This window comes from Lonchura striata, chromosome 21 (genome assembly GCF_046129695.1).
Source record: "Lonchura striata isolate bLonStr1 chromosome 21, bLonStr1.mat, whole genome shotgun sequence".
In the NCBI taxonomy this organism is placed as follows: Eukaryota; Metazoa; Chordata; class Aves; order Passeriformes; family Estrildidae; genus Lonchura; species Lonchura striata.
The window spans coordinates 10051203-10077722 of record NC_134623.1 but is presented as its reverse complement, the minus strand read 5'-3'; positions in this window follow the sequence as shown (position 1 = coordinate 10077722).

The following is a 26520-nucleotide window of genomic DNA, read 5'->3' as shown; positions in this document are numbered from 1 at the left end:
TTCCCCATGAAGGTGAGGGATGAGCACACAGTGCTACAGCTCCAGCCTTCCCCACCCTGCAGGCTGCTCTTTGCTCCTGATGTAAGAGCCTTGCAGGACTGTGGCCCCTCTCGGTGCATTATAAATCATTCCCACAGCTGTCACTTGAGCCACTGGCATGTCCAGAGCGAGATGCAGGCACAATCCTACTGCCCGCTGAGCCTCTCTGGGAGATCCTGAGCATCTTCCTGCCCAGAGCCACAAAAGAGCTCAGGCTCTGCCTGAACTGGGTTTTCAGGGGAGGTTTCCATATCCCTGCAAGATGTGCTCATCCTTCATTAGGCTGTGCCCAGCCTGGATCAGGGCAGGTTGGATGCCACATGGGATCCATCCTTTGCCCTGCCATGTGATCCTCCATGCAGTGGGGATAAAAAGCCCAGCACTGGGGAACCCCAGGTGCTGCAGCAGTGATATTTTTGGGAGAAACACGGAGCTGTGCATGGCCAGCTTGAAGTCTGCACTGCTGTGAGCACCAGGCCTGCCATGCTGAGCCCAGGGCCACAAGCAGTGCTCACCCGGGCTGGGACATTGAGTCCCAACATGGGATCCCATGGGACAGGGCACGCTGGGATTCGCCCCTGCAGCTCCCCAGCGTGTCCAGAGAGACAGCAAGGAGACAGTGACCTCTGTCAGCGGAACCCTCTGAGTGGGACGACCACTGCTGGGGTGGCTGTGCCAGCTCCCCCATGAACCTCCAGCCCTGGGAAGCGGGAGCAAGTGGAAAACACAACTTGGCCAATACTGCCTGTGCCGGAAGCAAATGGAAAGAGAACTGGGGTGTGAAAACCCAAGGTTGTTTATTTACATAAGAACAGCAATGAAAACACAGAACACATTTACTTTTGTAAAAATATTTGTAATAACAACAATTTATAGAAGGTATATTCCTAAGAACATATCTAACAACAATATTTGAAATGTATTTACAGAAGACAAAACGAAGCCCTAAAACCTATATGGCAAAAACAAGAACAAACTCTAAAAATTATGTACAAAAGGGTGCCATTTCAGTCCCGGATCTCCATAAGTCCGGGAAGAAAAGCAGGTGCCATGGTCACTCCAGTCAGGCACAGAGGGCTCTTCCGTGTGTCCCCAGGCTGGCACACTGGGACTCTGCTGCCAGAGCTGAGGCTGGCTGGGTCTGGGGGCTGGGCCCCAGGCACTGCCATGGGGCTTGTGTGGCCCAAAGCAAGAACAGGACAGGCTGGGCATGGCCAGCAGAACCCAAGGCACTGGGTACCACGTGCCTGAGCAGGGACCACCCAGCCCAATCCCGCCCCAGCCTGGCTGCAGGGAACCCACTGTGCCTGTGGGGACCACATGCCTGTCCTGCTGCTGGCATCGCTCTTCATCCCAGGACCATGGCCTCCTCTTCATCTTCCTCATCAATGTCCATCTCCTCGGTGTACTCTTCCATTTCCACGTCCATCTCCTCATCCTCATCAACCTCCATCTCTTCCTCTCCAGTCTGTTCTCCATCCACCTCCATCTCCTCCTCCGTATCCATTATGGTGCCCACCTCCATCTCTTCCTCTCCTCTCTTTTCTCCCTCCACTTCCATCTTCTCCTCTCTATCAGTCTGTCTGTCCACCTCCATCTTGTCTTCTCTACCTGCAACAGCCTGCAGAGGTAGCAAAACCTCAGAGTGGGGTCCCTGTCCCACCCCATCCCCCCAGAACTCCAGCCCACACCCGGGCAGCTGGGGGGATCCACCTCCATGGAATGGCACCGTACCTTCCTCAGGACAAATGTGAGCATCCTGCAGGGATGGATGACACAATCCAGGCCTTAGGCAGCTTTTGAGACTGATGAGATGAGGTCTCGGGGGCAGGAACAAGAAGGCTGACAGGAGCAGCAGGAGCAGCGTGCAGCGTGTGCTGAGCCCAGGGCCAACGGCTGTGTTGTGCTGCTTGCTGGCTGCTGGCAGTTCCAGATGGGACATGGATTGTGACATGACCACTGAGCTAGAGAGCCTTTGGTTCCATGCTTAGCAACGTTCCCCCAGACCATGGTGCTCAGAGCCCTGTTCCCAAGGATGGAGCATCCACAGCCTGGGCCAGTGCCTCAGCACCCTCAGTGGAAGAGAGCAGCTTCCTCAGATCCAACTTCAATCAGCCTCCTGCAGCTGAAAGCCGTCCCCCCCTTGTCCTGTTGCCACAGGCCCTGTGGAACACCCTGTCCCAATCTTTCTTGTGGCACCCTTGCAGTCCTGCAGAGCTGCAGTGAGGCCTCCCCAGGGTCTCCTCTTTCCAGGCTGAGCATCCCCAGCCCCACGTGGAAAGCAGGCAGTGTGATCTGGGGGAGTCCAGGCTGGAGTCAAATGGCATCAGGAACTGAGAGACGGAAGCTTTAGGCCCAGGATTGCCTCTCAATGTACAAAATTAATAAGAGTGGAGGGCAAGATGGTGGGACACTGCTTCTGCTCTAATTGGTGAATATAGCCTCTGTTTTTTTCTTTTTTTCTCTCATGCCGTTGCACTTTTGGCTGTTTGAAAGGAAGCTTGGCACAATATCCATTGTCTTCTCCATTTGTGAATCACCGAGCAGAGTCTGGGCAAGCTGATGTTGCAGAGCAAATCCTGCAAATGGACTGGTCATCCTGAGCCTGGAGAATGCAGTTAAACCCAGCCAAAAGTAATTTCTGGAAAGTCAAGCCTGGTGTACATTCTCTTGACTTTGGCTATGCCAACTTCACCTGAGTCTTATGAAAAAGCAAACAAAAGACTCAAACCAAAACAGACAAAACCTAGAAACAAACGAACCCATGCAAACCAATCAAACAAAGAGACTAAAAAAACCCCAAATAAAACCAAAGGGAATGAAGAGTTAGTATTAGTTTTGAGTTCATCACAGCAGGTAAATGGCTGCTTTCCACAGGATCACCATAAAAAGCCACAGATAACAGCTGCTCCAAAATACACCCAACAGGAGAACCATCAAAGTGATACATAGCAACTCTGGGGGCAGTTCCCCATTAAGGTGAGGGATGAGCACACAGTGCTACAGCTCCAGCCTTCCCCACCCTGCAGGCTGCTCTTTGCTCCTGATGTAAGAGCCTTGCAGGACTGTGGCCCCTCTCGGTGCATTATAAATCATTCCCACAGCTGTCACTGGAGCCACTGGCATGTCCAGAGCGAGATGCAGGCACAATCCTACTGCCCGCTGAGCCTCTCTGGGAGATCCTGAGCATCTTCCTGCCCAGAGCCACAAAAGAGCTCAGGCTCTGCCTGAACTGGGTTTTCAGGGGAGGTTTCCATATCCCTGCAAGATGTGCTCATCCTTCATTAGGCTGTGCCCAGCCTGGATCAGGGCAGGTTGGATGCCACATGGGATCCATCCTTTGCCCTGCCATGTGATCCTCCATGCAGTGGGGATAAAAAGCCCAGCACTGGGGAACCCCAGGTGCTGCAGCAGTGATATTTTTGGGAGAAACACGGAGCTGTGCATGGCCAGCTTGAAGTCTGCACTGCTGTGAGCACCAGGCCTGCCATGCTGAGCCCAGGGCCACAAGCAGTGCTCACCCGGGCTGGGACATTGAGTCCCAACATGGGATCCCATGGGACAGGGCACGCTGGGATTCGCCCCTGCAGCTCCCCAGCGTGTCCAGAGAGACAGCAAGGAGACAGTGACCTCTGTCAGCGGAACCCTCTGAGTGGGACGACCACTGCTGGGGTGGCTGTGCCAGCTCCCCCATGAACCTCCAGCCCTGGGAAGCGGGAGCAAGTGGAAAACACAACTTGGCCAATACTGCCTGTGCCGGAAGCAAATGGAAAGAGAACTGGGGTGTGAAAACCCAAGGTTGTTTATTTACATAAGAACAGCAATGAAAACACAGAACACATTTACTTTTGTAAGAATATTTGTAATAACAACAATTTATAGAAGGTATATACCTAAGAACATATCTAACAACAATATTTGAAATGTATTTACAGAAGACAAAACGAAGCCCTAAAACCTATATGCCAAAAAGAAGAACAAACTCTAAAAACTATGTACAAAAAGGTGCCATTTCAGTCCAGGATCTCCATAAGTCCGGGAAGAAAAGCAGGTGCCATGATCACTCCAGTCAGGCACAGAGGGCTCTTCCGTGTGTCCCCAGGCTGGCACACTGGGACTCTGCTGCCAGAGCTGAGGCTGGCTGGGTCTGGGGGCTGGGCCCCAGGCACTGCCATGGGGCTTGTGTGGCCCAAAGCAAGAACAGGACAGGCTGGGCATGGCCAGCAGAACCCAAGGCACTGGGTACCACGTGCCTGAGCAGGGACCACCCAGCCCAATCCCGCCCCAGCCTGGCTGCAGGGAACCCACTGTGCCTGTGGGGACCACATGCCTGTCCTGCTGCTGGCATCGCTTTTCATCCCAGGACCATGGCCTCCTCTTCATCTTCCTCATCAATGTCCATCTCCTCGGTGTACTCTTCCATTTCCACGTCCATCTCCTCATCCTCATCAACCTCCATCTCTTCCTCTCCAGTCTGTTCTCCATCCACCTCCATCTCCTCCTCCGTATCCATTATGGTGCCCACCTCCATCTCTTCCTCTCCTCTCTTTTCTCCCTCCACTTCCATCTTCTCCTCTCTATCAGTCTGTCTGTCCACCTCCATCTTGTCTTCTCTACCTGCAACAGCCTGCAGAGGTAGCAAAACCTCAGAGTGGGGTCCCTTTCCCACCCCATCCCCCCAGAACTCCAGCCCACACCCGGGCAGCTGGGGGGATCCACCTCCATGGAATGGCACCGTACCTTCCTCAGGACAAATGTGAGCATCCTGCAGGGATGGATGACACAATCCAGGCCTTAGGCAGCTTTTGAGACTGATGAGATGAGGTCTCGGGGGCAGGAACAAGAAGGGTGACAGGAGCAGCAGGAGCAGCGTGCAGCGTGTGCTGAGCCCAGGGCCAACGGCTGTGTTGTGCTGCTTGCTGGCTGCTGGCAGTTCCAGATGGGACATGGATTGTGACATGACCACTGAGCTAGAGAGCCTTTGGTTCCATGCTTAGCAACGTTCCCCCAGACCATGGTGCTCAGAGCCCTGTTCCCAAGGATGGAGCATCCACAGCCTGGGCCAGTGCCTCAGCACCCTCAGTGGAAGAGAGCAGCTTCCTCAGATCCAACTTCAATCAGCCTCCTGCAGCTGAAAGCCGTCCCCCCCTTGTCCTGTTGCCACAGGCCCTGTGGAACACCCTGTCCCAATCTTTCTTGTGGCACCCTTGCAGTCCTGCAGAGCTGCAGTGAGGCCTCCCCAGGGTCTCCTCTTTCCAGGCTGAGCATCCCCAGCCCCACGTGGAAAGCAGGCAGTGTGATCTGGGGGAGTCCAGGCTGGAGTCAAATGGCATCAGGAACTGAGAGACGGAAGCTTTAGGCCCAGGATTGCCTCTCAATGTACAAAATTAATAAGAGTGGAGGGCAAGATGGTGGGACACTGCTTCTGCTCTAATTGGTGAATATAGCCTCTGTTTTTTTCTTTTTTTCTCTCATGCCGTTGCACTTTTGGCTGTTTGAAAGGAAGCTTGGCACAATATCCATTGTCTTCTCCATTTGTGAATCACCGAGCAGAGTCTGGGCAAGCTGATGTTGCAGAGCAAATCCTGCAAATGGACTGGTCATCCTGAGCCTGGAGAATGCAGTTAAACCCAGCCAAAAGTAATTTCTGGAAAGTCAAGCCTGGTGTACATTCTCTTGACTTTGGCTATGCCAACTTCACCTGAGTCTTATGAAAAAGCAAACAAAAGACTCAAACCAAAACAGACAAAACCTAGAAACAAACGAACCCATGCAAACCAATCAAACAAAGAGACTAAAAAAACCCCAAATAAAACCAAAGGGAATGAAGAGTTAGTATTAGTTTTGAGTTCATCACAGCAGGTAAATGGCTGCTTTCCACAGGATCACCATAAAAAGCCACAGATAACAGCTGCTCCAAAATACACCCAACAGGAGAACCATCAAAGTGATACATAGCAACTCTGGGGGCAGTTCCCCATTAAGGTGAGGGATGAGCACACAGTGCTACAGCTCCAGCCTTCCCCACCCTGCAGGCTGCTCTTTGCTCCTGATGTAAGAGCCTTGCAGGACTGTGGCCCCTCTCGGTGCATTATAAATCATTCCCACAGCTGTCACTGGAGCCACTGGCATGTCCAGAGCGAGATGCAGGCACAATCCTACTGCCCGCTGAGCCTCTCTGGGAGATCCTGAGCATCTTCCTGCCCAGAGCCACAAAAGAGCTCAGGCTCTGCCTGAACTGGGTTTTCAGGGGAGGTTTCCATATCCCTGCAAGATGTGCTCATCCTTCATTAGGCTGTGCCCAGCCTGGATCAGGGCAGGTTGGATGCCACATGGGATCCATCCTTTGCCCTGCCATGTGATCCTCCATGCAGTGGGGATAAAAAGCCCAGCACTGGGGAACCCCAGGTGCTGCAGCAGTGATATTTTTGGGAGAAACACGGAGCTGTGCATGGCCAGCTTGAAGTCTGCAGTGCTGTGAGCACCAGGCCTGCCATGCTGAGCCCAGGGCCACAAGCAGTGCTCACCCGGGCTGGGACATTGAGTCCCAACATGGGATCCCATGGGACAGGGCACGCTGGGATTCGCCCCTGCAGCTCCCCAGCGTGTCCAGAGAGACAGCAAGGAGACAGTGACCTCTGTCAGCGGAACCCTCTGAGTGGGACGACCACTGCTGGGGTGGCTGTGCCAGCTCCCCCATGAACCTCCAGCCCTGGGAAGCGGGAGCAAGTGGAAAACACAACTTGGCCAATACTGCCTGTGCCGGAAGCAAATGGAAAGAGAACTGGGGTGTGAAAACCCAAGGTTGTTTATTTACATAAGAACAGCAATGAAAACACAGAACACATTTACTTTTGTAAGAATATTTGTAATAACAACAATTTATAGAAGGTATATACCTAAGAACATATCTAACAACAATATTTGAAATGTATTTACAGAAGACAAAACGAAGCCCTAAAACCTATATGCCAAAAAGAAGAACAAACTCTAAAAACTATGTACAAAAAGGTGCCATTTCAGTCCAGGATCTCCATAAGTCCGGGAAGAAAAGCAGGTGCCATGATCACTCCAGTCAGGCACAGAGGGCTCTTCCGTGTGTCCCCAGGCTGGCACACTGGGACTCTGCTGCCAGAGCTGAGGCTGGCTGGGTCTGGGGGCTGGGCCCCAGGCACTGCCATGGGGCTTGTGTGGCCCAAAGCAAGAACAGGACAGGCTGGGCATGGCCAGCAGAACCCAAGGCACTGGGTACCACGTGCCTGAGCAGGGACCACCCAGCCCAATCCCGCCCCAGCCTGGCTGCAGGGAACCCACTGTGCCTGTGGGGACCACATGCCTGTCCTGCTGCTGGCATCGCTTTTCATCCCAGGACCATGGCCTCCTCTTCATCTTCCTCATCAATGTCCATCTCCTCGGTGTACTCTTCCATTTCCACGTCCATCTCCTCATCCTCATCAACCTCCATCTCTTCCTCTCCAGTCTGTTCTCCATCCACCTCCATCTCCTCCTCCGTATCCATTATGGTGCCCACCTCCATCTCTTCCTCTCCTCTCTTTTCTCCCTCCACTTCCATCTTCTCCTCTCTATCAGTCTGTCTGTCCACCTCCATCTTGTCTTCTCTACCTGCAACAGCCTGCAGAGGTAGCAAAACCTCAGAGTGGGGTCCCTTTCCCACCCCATCCCCCCAGAACTCCAGCCCACACCCGGGCAGCTGGGGGGATCCACCTCCATGGAATGGCACCGTACCTTCCTCAGGACAAATGTGAGCATCCTGCAGGGATGGATGACACAATCCAGGCCTTAGGCAGCTTTTGAGACTGATGAGATGAGGTCTCGGGGGCAGGAACAAGAAGGGTGACAGGAGCAGCAGGAGCAGCGTGCAGCGTGTGCTGAGCCCAGGGCCAACGGCTGTGTTGTGCTGCTTGCTGGCTGCTGGCAGGACCAGATGGGACATGGATTGTGACATGACCACTGAGCTAGAGAGCCTTTGGTTCCATGCTTAGCAACGTTCCCCCAGACCATGGTGCTCAGAGCCCTGTTCCCAAGGATGGAGCATCCACAGCCTGGGCCAGTGCCTCAGCACCCTCAGTGGAAGAGAGCAGCTTCCTCAGATCCAACTTCAATCAGCCTCCTGCAGCTGAAAGCCGTCCCCCCCTTGTCCTGTTGCCACAGGCCCTGTGGAACACCCTGTCCCAATCTTTCTTGTGGCACCCTTGCAGTCCTGCAGAGCTGCAGTGAGGCCTCCCCAGGGTCTCCTCTTTCCAGGCTGAGCATCCCCAGCCCCACGTGGAAAGCAGGCAGTGTGATCTGGGGGAGTCCAGGCTGGAGTCAAATGGCATCAGGAACTGAGAGACGGAAGCTTTAGGCCCAGGATTGCCTCTCAATGTACAAAATTAATAAGAGTGGAGGGCAAGATGGTGGGACACTGCTTCTGCTCTAATTGGTGAATATAGCCTCTGTTTTTTTCTTTTTTTCTCTCATGCCGTTGCACTTTTGGCTGTTTGAAAGGAAGCTTGGCACAATATCCATTGTCTTCTCCATTTGTGAATCACCGAGCAGAGTCTGGGCAAGCTGATGTTGCAGAGCAAATCCTGCAAATGGACTGGTCATCCTGAGCCTGGAGAATGCAGTTAAACCCAGCCAAAAGTAATTTCTGGAAAGTCAAGCCTGGTGTACATTCTCTTGACTTTGGCTATGCCAACTTCACCTGAGTCTTATGAAAAAGCAAACAAAAGACTCAAACCAAAACAGACAAAACCTAGAAACAAACGAACCCATGCAAACCAATCAAACAAAGAGACTAAAAAAACCCCAAATAAAACCAAAGGGAATGAAGAGTTAGTATTAGTTTTGAGTTCATCACAGCAGGTAAATGGCTGCTTTCCACAGGATCACCATAAAAAGCCACAGATAACAGCTGCTCCAAAATACACCCAACAGGAGAACCATCAAAGTGATACATAGCAACTCTGGGGGCAGTTACCCATTAAGGTGAGGGATGAGCACACAGTGCTACAGCTCCAGCCTTCCCCACCCTGCAGGCTGCTCTTTGCTCCTGATGTAAGAGCCTTGCAGGACTGTGGCCCCTCTCGGTGCATTATAAATCATTCCCACAGCTGTCACTGGAGCCACTGGCATGTCCAGAGCGAGATCCAGGCACAATCCTACTGCCCGCTGAGCCTCTCTGGGAGATCCTGAGCATCTTCCTGCCCAGAGCCACAAAAGAGCTCAGGCTCTGCCTGAACTGGGTTTTCAGGGGAGGTTTCCATATCCCTGCAAGATGTGCTCATCCTTCATCAGGCTGTGCCCAGCCTGGATCAGGGCAGGTTGGATGCCACATGGGATCCATCCTTTGCCCTGCCATGTGATCCTCCATGCAGTGGGGATAAAAAGCCCAGCACTGGGGAACCCCATGTGCTGCAGCAGTGATATTTTTGGGAGAAACACAGAGCTGTGCATGGCCAGCTTGAAGTCTGCACTGCTGTGAGCACCAGGCCTGCCATGCTGAGCCCAGGGCCACAAGCAGTGCTCACCCGGGCTGGGACATTGAGTCCCAACATGGGATCCCATGGGACAGGGCACGCTGGGATTCGCCCCTGCAGCTCCCCAGCGTGTCCAGAGAGACAGCAAGGAGACAGTGACCTCTGTCAGCGGAACCCTCTGAGTGGGACAACCACTGCTGGGGTGGCTGTGCCAGCTCCCCCATGAACCTCCAGCCCTGGGAAGCGGGAGCAAGTGGAAAACACAACTTGGCCAATACTGCCTGTGCCGGAAGCAAATGGAAAGAGAACTGGGGTGTGAAAACCCAAGGTTGTTTATTTACATAAGAACAGCAATGAAAACACAGAACACATTTACTTTTGTAAGAATATTTGTAATAACAACAATTTATAGAAGGTATATACCTAAGAACATATCTAACAACAATATTTGAAATGTATTTACAGAAGACAAAACGAAGCCCTAAAACCTATATGCCAAAAACAAGAACAAACTCTAAAAATTATGTACAAAAGGGTGCCATTTCAGTCCAGGATCTCCATAAGTCCGGGAAGAAAAGCAGGTGCCATGATCACTCCAGTCAGGCACAGAGGGCTCTTCCGTGTGTCCCCAGGCTGGCACACTGGGACTCTGCTGCCAGAGCTGAGGCTGGCTGGGTCTGGGGGCTGGGCCCCAGGCACTGCCATGGGGCTTGTGTGGCCCAAAGCAAGAACAGGACAGGCTGGGCATGGCCAGCAGAACCCAAGGCACTGGGTACCACGTGCCTGAGCAGGGACCAGCCAGCCCAATCCCGCCCCAGCCTGGCTGCAGGGAACCCACTGTGCCTGTGGGGACCACATGCCTGTCCTGCTGCTGGCATCGCTTTTCATCCCAGGACCATGGCCTCCTCTTCATCTTCCTCATCAATGTCCATCTCCTGGGTGTACTCTTCCATTTCCACGTCCATCTCCTCATCCTCATCAACCTCCATCTCTTCCTCTCCAGTCTGTTCTCCATCCACCTCCATCTCCTCCTCCGTATCCATTATGGTGCCCACCTCCATCTCTTCCTCTCCTCTCTTTTCTCTCTCCACTTCCATCTTCTCCTCTCTATCAGTCTGTCTGTCCACCTCCATCTTGTCTTCTCTACCTGCAACAGCCTGCAGAGGTAGCAAAACCTCAGAGTGGGGTCCCTGTCCCACCCCATCCCCCCAGAACTCCAGCCCACACCCGGGCAGCTGGGGGGATCCACCTCCATGGAATGGCACCGTACCTTCCTCAGGACAAATGTGAGCATCCTGCAGGGATGGATGACACAATCCAGGCCTTAGGCAGCTTTTGAGACTGATGAGATGAGGTCTCGGGGGCAGGAACAAGAAGGGTGACAGGAGCAGCAGGAGCAGCGTGCAGCGTGTGCTGAGCCCAGGGCCAACGGCTGTGTTGTGCTGCTTGCTGGCTGCTAGCAGGACCAGATGGGACATGGATTGTGACATGACCACTGAGCTAGAGAGCCTTTGGTTCCATGCTTAGCAACGTTCCCCCAGACCATGGTGCTCAGAGCCCTGTTCCCAAGGATGGAGCATCCACAGCCTGGGCCAGTGCCTCAGCACCCTCAGTGGAAGAGAGCAGCTTCCTCAGATCCAACTTCAATCAGCCTCCTGCAGCTGAAAGCCGTCCCCCCCTTGTCCTGTTGCCACAGGCCCTGTGGAGCACCCTGTCCCAATCTTTCTTGTGGCACCCTTGCAGTCCTGCAGAGCTGCAGTGAGGCCTCCCCAGGGTCTCCTCTTTCCAGGCTGAGCATCCCCAGCCCCACGTGGAAAGCAGGCAGTGTGATCTGGGGGAGTCCAGGCTGGAGTCAAATGGCATCAGGAACTGAGAGACGGAAGCTTTAGGCCCAGGATTGCCTCTCAATGTACATAATTAATAAGAGTGGATGGCAAGATGGTGGGACACTGCTTCTGCTCTAATTGGTGAATATAGCCTCTGTTTTTTTCTTTTTTTCTCTCATGCCGTTGCACTTTTGGCTGTTTGAAAGGAAGCTTGGCACAATATCCATTGTCTTCTCCATTTGTGAATCACCGAGCAGAGTCTGGGCAAGCTGATGTTGCAGAGCAAATCCTGCAAATGGACTGGTCATCCTGAGCCTGGAGAATGCAGTTAAACCCAGCCAAAAGTAATTTCTGGAAAGTCAAGCCTGGTGTACATTCTCTTGACTTTGGCTATGCCAACTTCACCTGAGTCTTATGAAAAAGCAAACAAAAGACTCAAACCAAAACAGACAAAACCTAGAAACAAACGAACCCATGCAAACCAAACAAAGAGACTAAAAAAACCCCAAATAAAACCAAAGGGAATGAAGAGTTAGTATTAGTTTTGAGTTCATCACAGCAGGTAAATGGCTGCTTTCCACAGGATCACCATAAAAAGCCACAGATAACAGCTGCTCCAAAATACACCCAACAGGAGAACCATCAAAGTGATACATAGCAACTCTGGGGGCAGCTCCCCATTGAGGTGAGGGATGAGCACACAGTGCTACAGCTCCAGCCTTCCCCACCCTGCAGGCTGCTCTTTGCTCCTGATGTAAGAGCCTTGCAGGACTGTGGCCCCTCTCGGTGCATTATAAATCATTCCCACAGCTGTCACTGGAGCCACTGGCATGTCCAGAGCGAGATGCAGGCACAATCCTACTGCCCGCTGAGCCTCTCTGGGAGATCCTGAGCATCTTCCTGCCCAGAGCCACAAAAGAGCTCAGGCTCTGCCTGAACTGGGTTTTCAGGGGAGGTTTCCATATCCCTGCAAGATGTGCTCATCCTTCATCAGGCTGTGCCCAGCCTGGATCAGGGCAGGTTGGATGCCACATGGGATCCCATCCTTTGCCCTGCCATGTGATCCTCCATGCAGTGGGGATAAAAAGCCCAGCACTGGGGAACCCCAGGTGCTGCAGCAGTGATATTTTTGGGAGAAACACGGAGCTGTGCATGGCCAGCTTGAAGTGTGCACTGCTGCGAGCACCAGGCCTGCCATGCTGAGCCCAGGGCCACAAGCAGTGCTCACCCGGGCTGGGACATTGAGTCCCAACATGGGATCCCATGGGACAGGGCACGCTGGGATTCGCCCCTGCAGCTCCCCAGCGTGTCCAGAGAGACAGCAAGGAGACAGTGACCTCTGTCAGCGGAACCCTCTGAGTGGGACAACCACTGCTGGGGTGGCTGTGCCAGCTCCCCCATGAACCTCCAGCCCTGGGAACCGGGAGCAAGTGGAAAATACAACTTGGCCAATACTGCCTGTGCCGGAAGCAAATGGAAAGAGAACTGGGGTGTGAAAACCCAAGGTTGTTTATTTACATAAGAACAGAAATGAAAACACAGAACACATTTACTTTTGTAAGAATATTTGTAATAACAACAATTTATAGAAGGTATATACCTAAGAACATATCTAACAACAATATTTGAAATGTATTTACAGAAGACAAAACGAAGCCCTAAAACCTATATGCCAAAAACAAGAAAAAACTCTAAAAACTATGTACAAAAGGGTGCCATTTCAGTCCAGGATCTCCATAAGTCCGGGAAGAAAAGCAGGTGCCATGATCACTCCAGTCAGGCACAGAGGGCTCTTCCGTGTGTCCCCAGGCTGGCACACTGGGACTCTGCTGCCAGAGCTGAGGCTGGCTGGGTCTGGGGGCTGGGCCCCAGGCACTGCCATGGGGCTTGTGTGGCCCAAAGCAAGAACAGGACAGGCTGGGCATGGCCAGCAGAACCCAAGGCACTGGGTACCACGTGCCTGAGCAGGGACCAGCCAGCCCAATCCCGCCCCAGCCTGGCTGCAGGGAACCCACTGTGCCTGTGGGGACCACATGCCTGTCCTGCTGCTGGCATCGCTCTTCATGCCAGGACCATGGCCTCCTCTTCATCTTCCTCATCAATGTCCATCTGCTCGGTGTACTCTTCCATTTCCACGTCCATCTCCTCATCCTCATCAACCTCCATCTCTTCCTCTCCAGTCTGTTCTCCATCCACCTCCATCTCCTCCTCCGTATCCATTATGGTGCCCACCTCCATCTCTTCCTCTCCTCTCTTTTCTCCCTCCACTTCCATCTTCTCCTCTCTATCAGTCTGTCTGTCCACCTCCATCTTGTCTTCTCTACCTGCAACAGCCTGCAGAGGTAGCAAAACCTCAGAGTGGGGTCCCTGTCCCACCCCATCCCCCCAGAACTCCAGCCCACACCCGGGCAGCTGGGGGGATCCACCTCCATGGAATGGCACCGTACCTTCCTCAGGACAAATGTGAGCATCCTGCAGGGATGGATGACACAATCCAGGCCTTAGGCAGCTTTTGAGACTGATGAGATGAGGTCTCGGGGGCAGGAACAAGAAGGGTGACAGGAGCAGCAGGAGCAGCGTGCAGCGTGTGCTGAGCCCAGGGCCAACGGCTGTGTTGTGCTGCTTGCTGGCTGCTAGCAGGACCAGATGGGACATGGATTGTGACATGACCACTGAGCTAGAGAGCCTTTGGTTCCATGCTTAGCAACGTTCCCCCAGACCATGGTGCTCAGAGCCCTGTTCCCAAGGATGGAGCATCCACAGCCTGGGCCAGTGCCTCAGCACCCTCAGTGGAAGAGAGCAGCTTCCTCAGATCCAACTTCAATCAGCCTCCTGCAGCTGAAAGCCGTCCCCCCCTTGTCCTGTTGCCACAGGCCCTGTGGAGCACCCTGTCCCAATCTTTCTTGTGGCACCCTTGCAGTCCTGCAGAGCTGCAGTGAGGCCTCCCCAGGGTCTCCTCTTTCCAGGCTGAGCATCCCCAGCCCCACGTGGAAAGCAGGCAGTGTGATCTGGGGGAGTCCAGGCTGGAGTCAAATGGCATCAGGAACTGAGAGACGGAAGCTTTAGGCCCAGGATTGCCTCTCAATGTACATAATTAATAAGAGTGGATGGCAAGATGGTGGGACACTGCTTCTGCTCTAATTGGTGAATATAGCCTCTGTTTTTTTCTTTTTTTCTCTCATGCCGTTGCACTTTTGGCTGTTTGAAAGGAAGCTTGGCACAATATCCATTGTCTTCTCCATTTGTGAATCACCGAGCAGAGTCTGGGCAAGCTGATGTTGCAGAGCAAATCCTGCAAATGGACTGGTCATCCTGAGCCTGGAGAATGCAGTTAAACCCAGCCAAAAGTAATTTCTGGAAAGTCAAGCCTGGTGTACATTCTCTTGACTTTGGCTATGCCAACTTCACCTGAGTCTTATGAAAAAGCAAACAAAAGACTCAAACCAAAACAGACAAAACCTAGAAACAAACGAACCCATGCAAACCAAACAAAGAGACTAAAAAAACCCCAAATAAAACCAAAGGGAATGAAGAGTTAGTATTAGTTTTGAGTTCATCACAGCAGGTAAATGGCTGCTTTCCACAGGATCACCATAAAAAGCCACAGATAACAGCTGCTCCAAAATACACCCAACAGGAGAACCATCAAAGTGATACATAGCAACTCTGGGGGCAGCTCCCCATTGAGGTGAGGGATGAGCACACAGTGCTACAGCTCCAGCCTTCCCCACCCTGCAGGCTGCTCTTTGCTCCTGATGTAAGAGCCTTGCAGGACTGTGGCCCCTCTCGGTGCATTATAAATCATTCCCACAGCTGTCACTGGAGCCACTGGCATGTCCAGAGCGAGATGCAGGCACAATCCTACTGCCCGCTGAGCCTCTCTGGGAGATCCTGAGCATCTTCCTGCCCAGAGCCACAAAAGAGCTCAGGCTCTGCCTGAACTGGGTTTTCAGGGGAGGTTTCCATATCCCTGCAAGATGTGCTCATCCTTCATCAGGCTGTGCCCAGCCTGGATCAGGGCAGGTTGGATGCCACATGGGATCCCATCCTTTGCCCTGCCATGTGATCCTCCATGCAGTGGGGATAAAAAGCCCAGCACTGGGGAACCCCAGGTGCTGCAGCAGTGATATTTTTGGGAGAAACACGGAGCTGTGCATGGCCAGCTTGAAGTCTGCACTGCTGTGAGCACCAGGCCTGCCATGCTGAGCCCAGGGCCACAAGCAGTGCTCACCCGGGCTGGGACATTGAGTCCCAACATGGGATCCCATGGGACAGGGCACGCTGGGATTCGCCCCTGCAGCTCCCCAGCGTGTCCAGAGAGACAGCAAGGAGACAGTGACCTCTGTCAGCGGAACCCTCTGAGTGGGACAACCACTGCTGGGGTGGCTGTGCCAGCTCCCCCATGAACCTCCAGCCCTGGGAACCGGGAGCAAGTGGAAAATACAACTTGGCCAATACTGCCTGTGCCGGAAGCAAATGGAAAGAGAACTGGGGTGTGAAAACCCAAGGTTGTTTATTTACATAAGAACAGAAATGAAAACACAGAACACATTTACTTTTGTAAGAATATTTGTAATAACAACAATTTATAGAAGGTATATACCTAAGAACATATCTAACAACAATATTTGAAATGTATTTACAGAAGACAAAACGAAGCCCTAAAACCTATATGCCAAAAACAAGAAAAAACTCTAAAAACTATGTACAAAAGGGTGCCATTTCAGTCCAGGATCTCCATAAGTCCGGGAAGAAAAGCAGGTGCCATGATCACTCCAGTCAGGCACAGAGGGCTCTTCCGTGTGTCCCCAGGCTGGCACACTGGGACTCTGCTGCCAGAGCTGAGGCTGGCTGGGTCTGGGGGCTGGGCCCCAGGCACTGCCATGGGGCTTGTGTGGCCCAAAGCAAGAACAGGACAGGCTGGGCATGGCCAGCAGAACCCAAGGCACTGGGTACCACGTGCCTGAGCAGGGACCAGCCAGCCCAATCCCGCCCCAGCCTGGCTGCAGGGAACCCACTGTGCCTGTGGGGACCACATGCCTGTCCTGCTGCTGGCATCGCTCTTCATGCCAGGACCATGGCCTCCTCTTCATCTTCCTCATCAATGTCCATCTGCTCGGTGTACTCTTCCATTTCCACGTCCATCTCCTCATCCTCATCAACCTCCATCTCTTCCTCTCCAGTCTGTTCTCCATCCACCTCCATCTCCTCCTCCGTATCCATTATGGTGCCCACCTCCATCTCTTCCTCTCCTCTCTTTTCTCCCTCCACTTCCATCTTCTCCTCTCTATCAGTCTGTCTGTCCACCTCCATCTTGTCTTCTCTACCTGCAACAGCCTGCAGAGGTAGCAAAACCTCAGAGTGGGGTCCCTGTCCCACCCCATCCCCCCAGAACTCCAGCCCACACCCGGGCAGCTGGGGGGATCCACCTCCATGGAATGGCACCGTACCTTCCTCAGGACAAATGTGAGCATCCTGCAGGGATGGATGACACAATCCAGGCCTTAGGCAGCTTTTGAGACTGATGAGATGAGGTCTCGGGGGCAGGAACAAGAAGGGTGACAGGAGCAGCAGGAGCAGCGTGCAGCGTGTGCTGAGCCCAGGGCCAACGGCTGTGTTGTGCTGCTTGCTGGCTGCTAGCAGGACCAGATGGGACATGGATTGTGACATGACCACTGAGCTAGAGAGCCTTTGGTTCCATGCTTAGCAACGTTCCCCCAGACCATGGTGCTCAGAGCCCTGTTCCCAAGGATGGAGCATCCACAGCCTGGGCCAGTGCCTCAGCACCCTCAGTGGAAGAGAGCAGCTTCCTCAGATCCAACTTCAATCAGCCTCCTGCAGCTGAAAGCCGTCCCCCCCTTGTCCTGTTGCCACAGGCCCTGTGGAACACCCTGTCCCAATCTTTCTTGTGGCACCCTTGCAGTCCTGCAGAGCTGCAGTGAGGCCTCCCCAGGGTCTCCTCTTTCCAGGCTGAGCATCCCCAGCCCCACGTGGAAAGCAGGCAGTGTGATCAGGGGGAGTCCAGGCTGGAGTCAAATGGCATCAGGAACTGAGAGACGGAAGCTTTAGGCCCAGGATTGCCTCTCAATGTACAAAATTAATAAGAGTGGAGGGCAAGATGGTGGGACACTGCTTCTGCTCTAATTGGTGAATATAGCCTCTGTTTTTTTCTTTTTTTCTCTCATGCCGTTGCACTTTTGGCTGTTTGAAAGGAAGCTTGGCACAATATCCATTGTCTTCTCCATTTGTGAATCACCGAGCAGAGTCTGGGCAAGCTGATGTTGCAGAGCAAATCCTGCAAATGGACTGGTCATCCTGAGCCTGGAGAATGCAGTTAAACCCAGCCAAAAGGAATTTCTGGAAAGTCAAGGCTGGTGTACATTCTCTTGACTTTGGCTATGCCAACTTCACCTGAGTCTTATGAAAAAGCAAACAAAAGACTCAAACCAAAACAGACAAAACCTAGAAACAAACAAACCCATGCAAACCAAACAAAGAGACTAAAAAAACCCCAAATAAAACCAAAGGGAATGAAGAGTTAGTATTAGTTTTGAGTTCATCACAGCAGGTAAATGGCTGCTTTCCACAGGATCACCATAAAAAGCCACAGATAACAGCTGCTCCAAAATACACCCAACAGGAGAACCATCAAAGTGATACATAGCAACTCTGGGGGCAGCTCCCCATGAAGGTGAGGGATGAGCACACAGTGCTACAGCTCCAGCCTTCCCCACCCTGCAGGCTGCTCTTTGCTCCTGATGTAAGAGCCTTGCAGGACTGTGGCCCCTCTCGGTGCATTATAAATCATTCCCACAGCTGTCACTGGAGCCACTGGCATGTCCAGAGCGAGATGCAGGCACAATCCTACTGCCCGCTGAGCCTCTCTGGGAGATCCTGAGCATCTTCCTGCCCAGAGCCACAAAAGAGCTCAGGCTCTGCCTGAACTGGGTTTTCAGGGGAGGTTTCCATATCCCTGCAAGATGTGCTCATCCTTCATCAGGCTGTGCCCAGCCTGGATCAGGGCAGGTTGGATGCCACATGGGATCCCATCCTTTGCCCTGCCATGTGATCCTCCATGCAGTGGGGATAAAAAGCCCAGCACTGGGGAACCCCAGGTGCTGCAGCAGTGATATTTTTGGGAGAAACACGGAGCTGTGCATGGCCAGCTTGAAGTCTGCACTGCTGTGAGCACCAGGCCTGCCATGCTGAGCCCAGGGCCACAAGCAGTGCTCACCCGGGCTGGGACATTGAGTCCCAACATGGGATCCCATGGGACAGGGCACGCTGGGATTCGCCCCTGCAGCTCCCCAGTGTGTCCAGAGAGACAGCAAGGAGACAGTGACCTCTGTCAGCGGAACCCTCTGAGTGGGACAACCACTGCTGGGGTGGCTGTGCCAGCTCCCCCATGAACCTCCAGCCCTGGGAACCGGGAGCAAGTGGAAAACACAACTTGGCCAATACTGCCTGTGCCGGAAGCAAATGGAAAGAGAACTGGGGTGTGAAAACCCAAGGTTGTTTATTTACATAAGAACAGCAATGAAAACACAGAACACATTTACTTTTGTAAGAATATTTGTAATAACAACAATTTATAGAAGGTATATACCTAAGAACATATCTAACAACAATATTTGAAATGTATTTACAGAAGACAAAACGAAGCCCTAAAACCTATATGCCAAAAACAAGAAAAAACTCTAAAAACTATGTACAAAAGGGTGCCATTTCAGTCCAGGATCTCCATAAGTCCGGGAAGAAAAGCAGGTGCCATGATCACTCCAGTCAGGCACAGAGGGCTCTTCCGTGTGTCCCCAGGCTGGCACACTGGGACTCTGCTGCCAGAGCTGAGGCTGGCTGGGTCTGGGGGCTGGGCCCCAGGCACTGCCATGGGGCTTGTGTGGCCCAAAGCAAGAACAGGACAGGCTGGGCATGGCCAGCAGAACCCAAGGCACTGGGTACCACGTGCCTGAGCAGGGACCACCCAGCCCAATCCCGCCCCAGCCTGGCTGCAGGGAACCCACTGTGCCTGTGGGGACCACATGCCTGTCCTGCTGCTGGCATCGCTCTTCATCCCAGGACCATGGCCTCCTCTTCATCTTCCTCATCAATGTCCATCTGCTCGGTGTACTCTTCCATTTCCACGTCCATCTCCTCATCCTCATCAACCTCCATCTCTTCCTCTCCAGTCTGTTCTCCATCCACCTCCATCTCCTCCTCCGTATCCATTATGGTGCCCACCTCCATCTCTTCCTCTCCTCTCTTTTCTCCCTCCACTTCCATCTTCTCCTCTCTATCAGTCTGTCTGTCCACCTCCATCTTGTCTTCTCTACCTGCAACAGCCTGCAGAGGTAGCAAAACCTCAGAGTGGGGTCCCTGTCCCACCCCATCCCCCCAGAACTCCAGCCCACACCCGGGCAGCTGGGGGGATCCACCTCCATGGAATGGCACCGTACCTTCCTCAGGACAAATGTGAGCATCCTGCAGGGATGGATGACACAATCCAGGCCTTAGGCAGCTTTTGAGACTGATGAGATGAGGTCTCGGGGGCAGGAACAAGAAGGGTGACAGGAGCAGCAGGAGCAGCGTGCAGCGTGTGCTGAGCCCAGGGCCAACGGCTGTGTTGTGCTGCTTGCTGGCTGCTGGCAGTTCCAGATGGGACATGGATTGTGACATGACCACTGAGCTAGAGAGCCTTTGGTTCCATGCTTAGCAACGTTCCCCCAGACCATGGTGCTCAGAGCCCTGTTCCCAAGGATGGAGCATCCACAGCCTGGGCCAGTGCCTCAGCACCCTCAGTGGAAGAGAGCAGCTTCCTCAGATCCAACTTCAATCAGCCTCCTGCAGCTGAAAGCCGTCCCCCCCTTGTCCTGTTGCCACAGGCCCTGTGGAACACCCTGTCCCAATCTTTCTTGTGGCACCCTTGCAGTCCTGCAGAGCTGCAGTGAGGCCTCCCCAGGGTCTCCTCTTTCCAGGCTGAGCATCCCCAGCCCCACGTGGAAAGCAGGCAGTGTGATCAGGGGGAGTCCAGGCTGGAGTCAAATGGCATCAGGAACTGAGAGACGGAAGCTTTAGGCCCAGGATTGCCTCTCAATGTACAAAATTAATAAGAGTGGAGGGCAAGATGGTGGGACACTGCTTCTGCTCTAATTGGTGAATATAGCCTCTGTTTTTTTCTTTTTTTCTCTCATGCCGTTGCACTTTTGGCTGTTTGAAAGGAAGCTTGGCACAATATCCATTGTCTTCTCCATTTGTGAATCACCGAGCAGAGTCTGGGCAAGCTGATGTTGCAGAGCAAATCCTGCAAATGGACTGGTCATCCTGAGCCTGGAGAATGCAGTTAAACCCAGCCAAAAGGAATTTCTGGAAAGTCAAGCCTGGTGTACATTCTCTTGACTTTGGCTATGCCAACTTCACCTGAGTCTTATGAAAAAGCAAACAAAAGACTCAAACCAAAACAGACAAAACCTAGAAACAAACAAACCCATGCAAACCAAACAAAGAGACTAAAAAAACCCCAAATAAAACCAAAGGGAATGAAGAGTTAGTATTAGTTTTGAGTTCATCACAGCAGGTAAATGGCTGCTTTCCACAGGATCACCATAAAAAGCCACAGATAACAGCTGCTCCAAAATACACCCAACAGGAGAACCATCAAAGTGATACATAGCAACTCTGGGGGCAGCTCCCCATGAAGGTGAGGGATGAGCACACAGTGCTACAGCTCCAGCCTTCCCCACCCTGCAGGCTGCTCTTTGCTCCTGATGTAAGAGCCTTGCAGGACTGTGGCCCCTCTCGGTGCATTATAAATCATTCCCACAGCTGTCACTGGAGCCACTGGCATGTCCAGAGCGAGATGCAGGCACAATCCTACTGCCCGCTGAGCCTCTCTGGGAGATCCTGAGCATCTTCCTGCCCAGAGCCACAAAAGAGCTCAGGCTCTGCCTGAACTGGGTTTTCAGGGGAGGTTTCCATATCCCTGCAAGATGTGCTCATCCTTCATCAGGCTGTGCCCAGCCTGGATCAGGGCAGGTTGGAGGCCACATGGGATCCCATCCTTTGCCCTGCCATGTGATCCTCCATGCAGTGGGGATAAAAAGCCCAGCACTGGGGAACCCCAGGTGCTGCAGCAGTGATATTTTTGGGAGAAACACGGAGCTGTGCATGGCCAGCTTGAAGTCTGCACTGCTGTGAGCACCAGGCCTGCCATGCTGAGCCCAGGGCCACAAGCAGTGCTCACCCGGGCTGGGATATTGAGTCCCAACATGGGATCCCATGGGACAGGGCACGCTGGGATTCGCCCCTGCAGCTCCCCAGCGTGTCCAGAGAGACAGCAAGGAGACAGTGACCTCTGTCAGCGGAACCCTCTGAGTGGGACAACCACTGCTGGGGTGGCTGTGCCAGCTCCCCCATGAACCTCCAGCCCTGGGAAGCGGGAGCAAGTGGAAAACACAACTTGGCCAATACTGCCTGTGCCGGAAGCAAATGGAAAGAGAACTGGGGTGTGAAAACCCAAGGTTGTTTATTTACATAAGAACAGCAATGAAAACACAGAACACATTTACTTTTGTAAGAATATTTGTAATAACAACAATTTATAGAAGGTATATACCTAAGAACATATCTAACAACAATATTTGAAATGTATTTACAGAAGACAAAACGAAGCCCTAAAACCTATATGCCAAAAACAAGAACAAACTCTAAAAATTATGTACAAAAGGGTGCCATTTCAGTCCCGGATCTCCATAAGTCCGGGAAGAAAAGCAGGTGCCATGGTCACTCCAGTCAGGCACAGAGGGCTCTTCCGTGTGTCCCCAGGCTGGCACACTGGGACTCTGCTGCCAGAGCTGAGGCTGGCTGGGTCTGGGGGCTGGGCCCCAGGCACTGCCATGGGGCTTGTGTGGCCCAAAGCAAGAACAGGACAGGCTGGGCATGGCCAGCAGAACACAAGGCACTGGGTACCACGTTCCTGAGCAGGGACCAGCCAGCCCAATCCCGCCCCAGCCTGGCTGCAGGGAACCCACTGTGCCTGTGGGGACCACATGCCTGTCCTGCTGCTGGCATCGCTCTTCATCCCAGGACCATGGCCTCCTCTTCATCTTCCTCATCAATGTCCATCTCCTGGGTGTACTCTTCCATTTCCACGTCCATCTCCTCATCCTCATCAACCTCCATCTCTTCCTCTCCAGTCTGTTCTCCATCCACCTCCATCTCCTCCTCCGTATCCATTATGGTGCCCACCTCCATCTCTTCCTCTCCTCTCTTTTCTCCCTCCACTTCCATCTTCTCCTCTCTATCAGTCTGTCTGTCCACCTCCATCTTGTCTTCTCTACCTGCAACAGCCTGCAGAGGTAGCAAAACCTCAGAGTGGGGTCCCTGTCCCACCCCATCCCCCCAGAACTCCAGCCCACACCCGGGCAGCTGGGGGGATCCACCTCCATGGAATGGCACCGTACCTTCCTCAGGACAAATGTGAGCATCCTGCAGGGATGGATGACACAATCCAGGCCTTAGGCAGCTTTTGAGACTGATGAGATGAGGTCTCGGGGGCAGGAACAAGAAGGGTGACAGGGGCAGCAGGAGCAGCGTGCAGCGTGTGCTGAGCCCAGGGCCAACGGCTGTGTTGTGCTGCTTGCTGGCTGCTGGCAGTTCCAGATGGGACATGGATTGTGACATGACCACTGAGCTAGAGAGCCTTTGGTTCCATGCTTAGCAACGTTCCCCCAGACCATGGTGCTCAGAGCCCTGTTCCCAAGGATGGAGCATCCACAGCCTGGGCCAGTGCCTCAGCACCCTCAGTGGAAGAGAGCAGCTTCCTCAGATCCAACTTCAATCAGCCTCCTGCAGCTGAAAGCCGTCCCCCCCTTGTCCTGTTGCCACAGGCCCTGTGGAACACCCTGTCCCAATCTTTCTTGTGGCACCCTTGCAGTCCTGCAGAGCTGCAGTGAGGCCTCCCCAGGGTCTCCTCTTTCCAGGCTGAGCATCCCCAGCCCCACGTGGAAAGCAGGCAGTGTGATCTGGGGGAGTCCAGGCTGGAGTCAAATGGCATCAGGAACTGAGAGACGGAAGCTTTAGGCCCAGGATTGCCTCTCAATGTACAAAATTAATAAGAGTGGAGGGCAAGATGGTGGGACACTGCTTCTGCTCTAATTGGTGAATATAGCCTCTGTTTTTTTCTTTTTTTCTCTCATGCCGTTGCACTTTTGGCTGTTTGAAAGGAAGCTTGGCACAATATCCATTGTCTTCTCCATTTGTGAATCACCGAGCAGAGTCTGGGCAAGCTGATGTTGCAGAGCAAATCCTGCAAATGGACTGGTCATCCTGAGCCTGGAGAATGCAGTTAAACCCAGCCAAAAGTAATTTCTGGAAAGTCAAGCCTGGTGTACATTCTCTTGACTTTGGCTATGCCAACTTCACCTGAGTCTTATGAAAAAGCAAACAAAAGACTCAAACCAAAACAGACAAAACCTAGAAACAAACAAACCCATGCAAACCAATCAAACAAAGAGACTAAAAAAACCCCAAATAAAACCAAAGGGAATGAAGAGTTAGTATTAGTTTTGAGTTCATCACAGCAGGTAAATGGCTGCTTTCCACAGGATCACCATAAAAAGCCACAGATAACAGCTGCTCCAAAATACACCCAACAGGAGAACCATCAAAGTGATACATAGCAACTCTGGGGGCAGCTCCCCATGAAGGTGAGGGATGAGCACACAGTGCTACAGCTCCAGCCTTCCCCACCCTGCAGGCTGCTCTTTGCTCCTGATGTAAGAGCCTTGCAGGACTGTGGCCCCTCTCGGTGCATTATAAATCATTCCCACAGCTGTCACTTGAGCCACTGGCATGTCCAGAGCGAGATGCAGGCACAATCCTACTGCCCGCTGAGCCTCTCTGGGAGATCCTGAGCATCTTCCTGCCCAGAGCCACAAAAGAGCTCAGGCTCTGCCTGAACTGGGTTTTCAGGGGAGGTTTCCATATCCCTGCAAGATGTGCTCATCCTTCATCAGGCTGTGCCCAGCCTGGATCAGGGCAGGTTGGAGGCCACATGGGATCCCATCCTTTGCCCTGCCATGTGATCCTCCATGCAGTGGGGATAAAAAGCCCAGCACTGGGGAACCCCAGGTGCTGCAGCAGTGATATTTTTGGGAGAAACACGGAGCTGTGCATGGCCAGCTTGAAGTCTGCACTGCTGTGAGCACCAGGCCTGCCATGCTGAGCCCAGGGCCACAAGCAGTGCTCACCCGGGCTGGGACATTGAGTCCCAACATGGGATCCCATGGGACAGGGCACGCTGGGATTCGCCCCTGCAGCTCCCCAGCGTGTCCAGAGAGACAGCAAGGAGACAGTGACCTCTGTCAGCGGAACCCTCTGAGTGGGACAACCACTGCTGGGGTGGCTGTGCCAGCTCCCCCATGAACCTCCAGCCCTGGGAACCGGGAGCAAGTGGAAAACACAACTTGGCCAATACTGCCTTTGCCGGAAGCAAATGGAAAGAGAACTGGGGTGTGAAAACCCAAGGTTGTTTATTTACATAAGAACAGCAATGAAAACACAGAACACATTTACTTTTGTAAAAATATTTGTAATAACAACAATTTATAGAAGGTATATTCCTAAGAACATATCTAACAACAATATTTGAAATGTATTTACAGAAGACAAAACGAAGCCCTAAAACCTATATGCCAAAAACAAGAACAAACTCTAAAAACTATGTACAAAAGGGTGCCATTTCAGTCCCGGATCTCCATAAGTCCGGGAAGAAAAGCAGGTGCCATGATCACTCCAGTCAGGCACAGAGGGCTCTTCCGTGTGTCCCCAGGCTGGCACACTGGGACTCTGCTGCCAGAGCTGAGGCTGGCTGGGTCTGGGGGCTGGGCCCCAGGCACTGCCATGGGGCTTGTGTGGCCCAAAGCAAGAACAGGACAGGCTGGGCATGGCCAGCAGAACCCAAGGCACTGGGTACCACGTGCCTGAGCAGGGACCAGCCAGCCCAATCCCGCCCCAGCCTGGCTGCAGGGAACCCACTGTGCCTGTGGGGACCACATGCCTGTCCTGCTGCTGGCATCGCTCTTCATCCCAGGACCATGGCCTCCTCTTCATCTTCCTCATCAATGTCCATCTCCTCGGTGTACTCTTCCATTTCCACGTCCATCTCCTCATCCTCATCAACCTCCATCTCTTCCTCTCCAGTCTGTTCTCCATCCACCTCCATCTCCTCCTCCGTATCCATTATGGTGCCCACCTCCATCTCTTCCTCTCCTCTCTTTTCTCCCTCCACTTCCATCTTCTCCTCTCTATCAGTCTGTCTGTCCACCTCCATCTTGTCTTCTCTACCTGCAACAGCCTGCAGAGGTAGCAAAACCTCAGAGTGGGGTCCCTGTCCCACCCCATCCCCCCAGAACTCCAGCCCACACCCGGGCAGCTGGGGGGATCCACCTCCATGGAATGGCACCGTACCTTCCTCAGGACAAATGTGAGCATCCTGCAGGGATGGATGACACAATCCAGGCCTTAGGCAGCTTTTGAGACTGATGAGATGAGGTCTCGGGGGCAGGAACAAGAAGGGTGACAGGAGCAGCAGGAGCAGCGTGCAGCGTGTGCTGAGCCCAGGGCCAACGGCTGTGTTGTGCTGCTTGCTGGCTGCTGGCAGTTCCAGATGGGACATGGATTGTGACATGACCACTGAGCTAGAGAGCCTTTGGTTCCATGCTTAGCAACGTTCCCCCAGACCATGGTGCTCAGAGCCCTGTTCCCAAGGATGGAGCATCCACAGCCTGGGCCAGTGCCTCAGCACCCTCAGTGGAAGAGAGCAGCTTCCTCAGATCCAACTTCAATCAGCCTCCTGCAGCTGAAAGCCGTCCCCCCCTTGTCCTGTTGCCACAGGCCCTGTGGAACACCCTGTCCCAATCTTTCTTGTGGCACCCTTGCAGTCCTGCAGAGCTGCAGTGAGGCCTCCCCAGGGTCTCCTCTTTCCAGGCTGAGCATCCCCAGCCCCACGTGGAAAGCAGGCAGTGTGATCAGGGGGAGTCCAGGCTGGAGTCAAATGGCATCAGGAACTGAGAGACGGAAGCTTTAGGCCCAGGATTGCCTCTCAATGTACAAAACTAATAAGAGTGGAGGGCAAGATGGTGGGACACTGCTTCTGCTCTAATTGGTGAATATAGCCT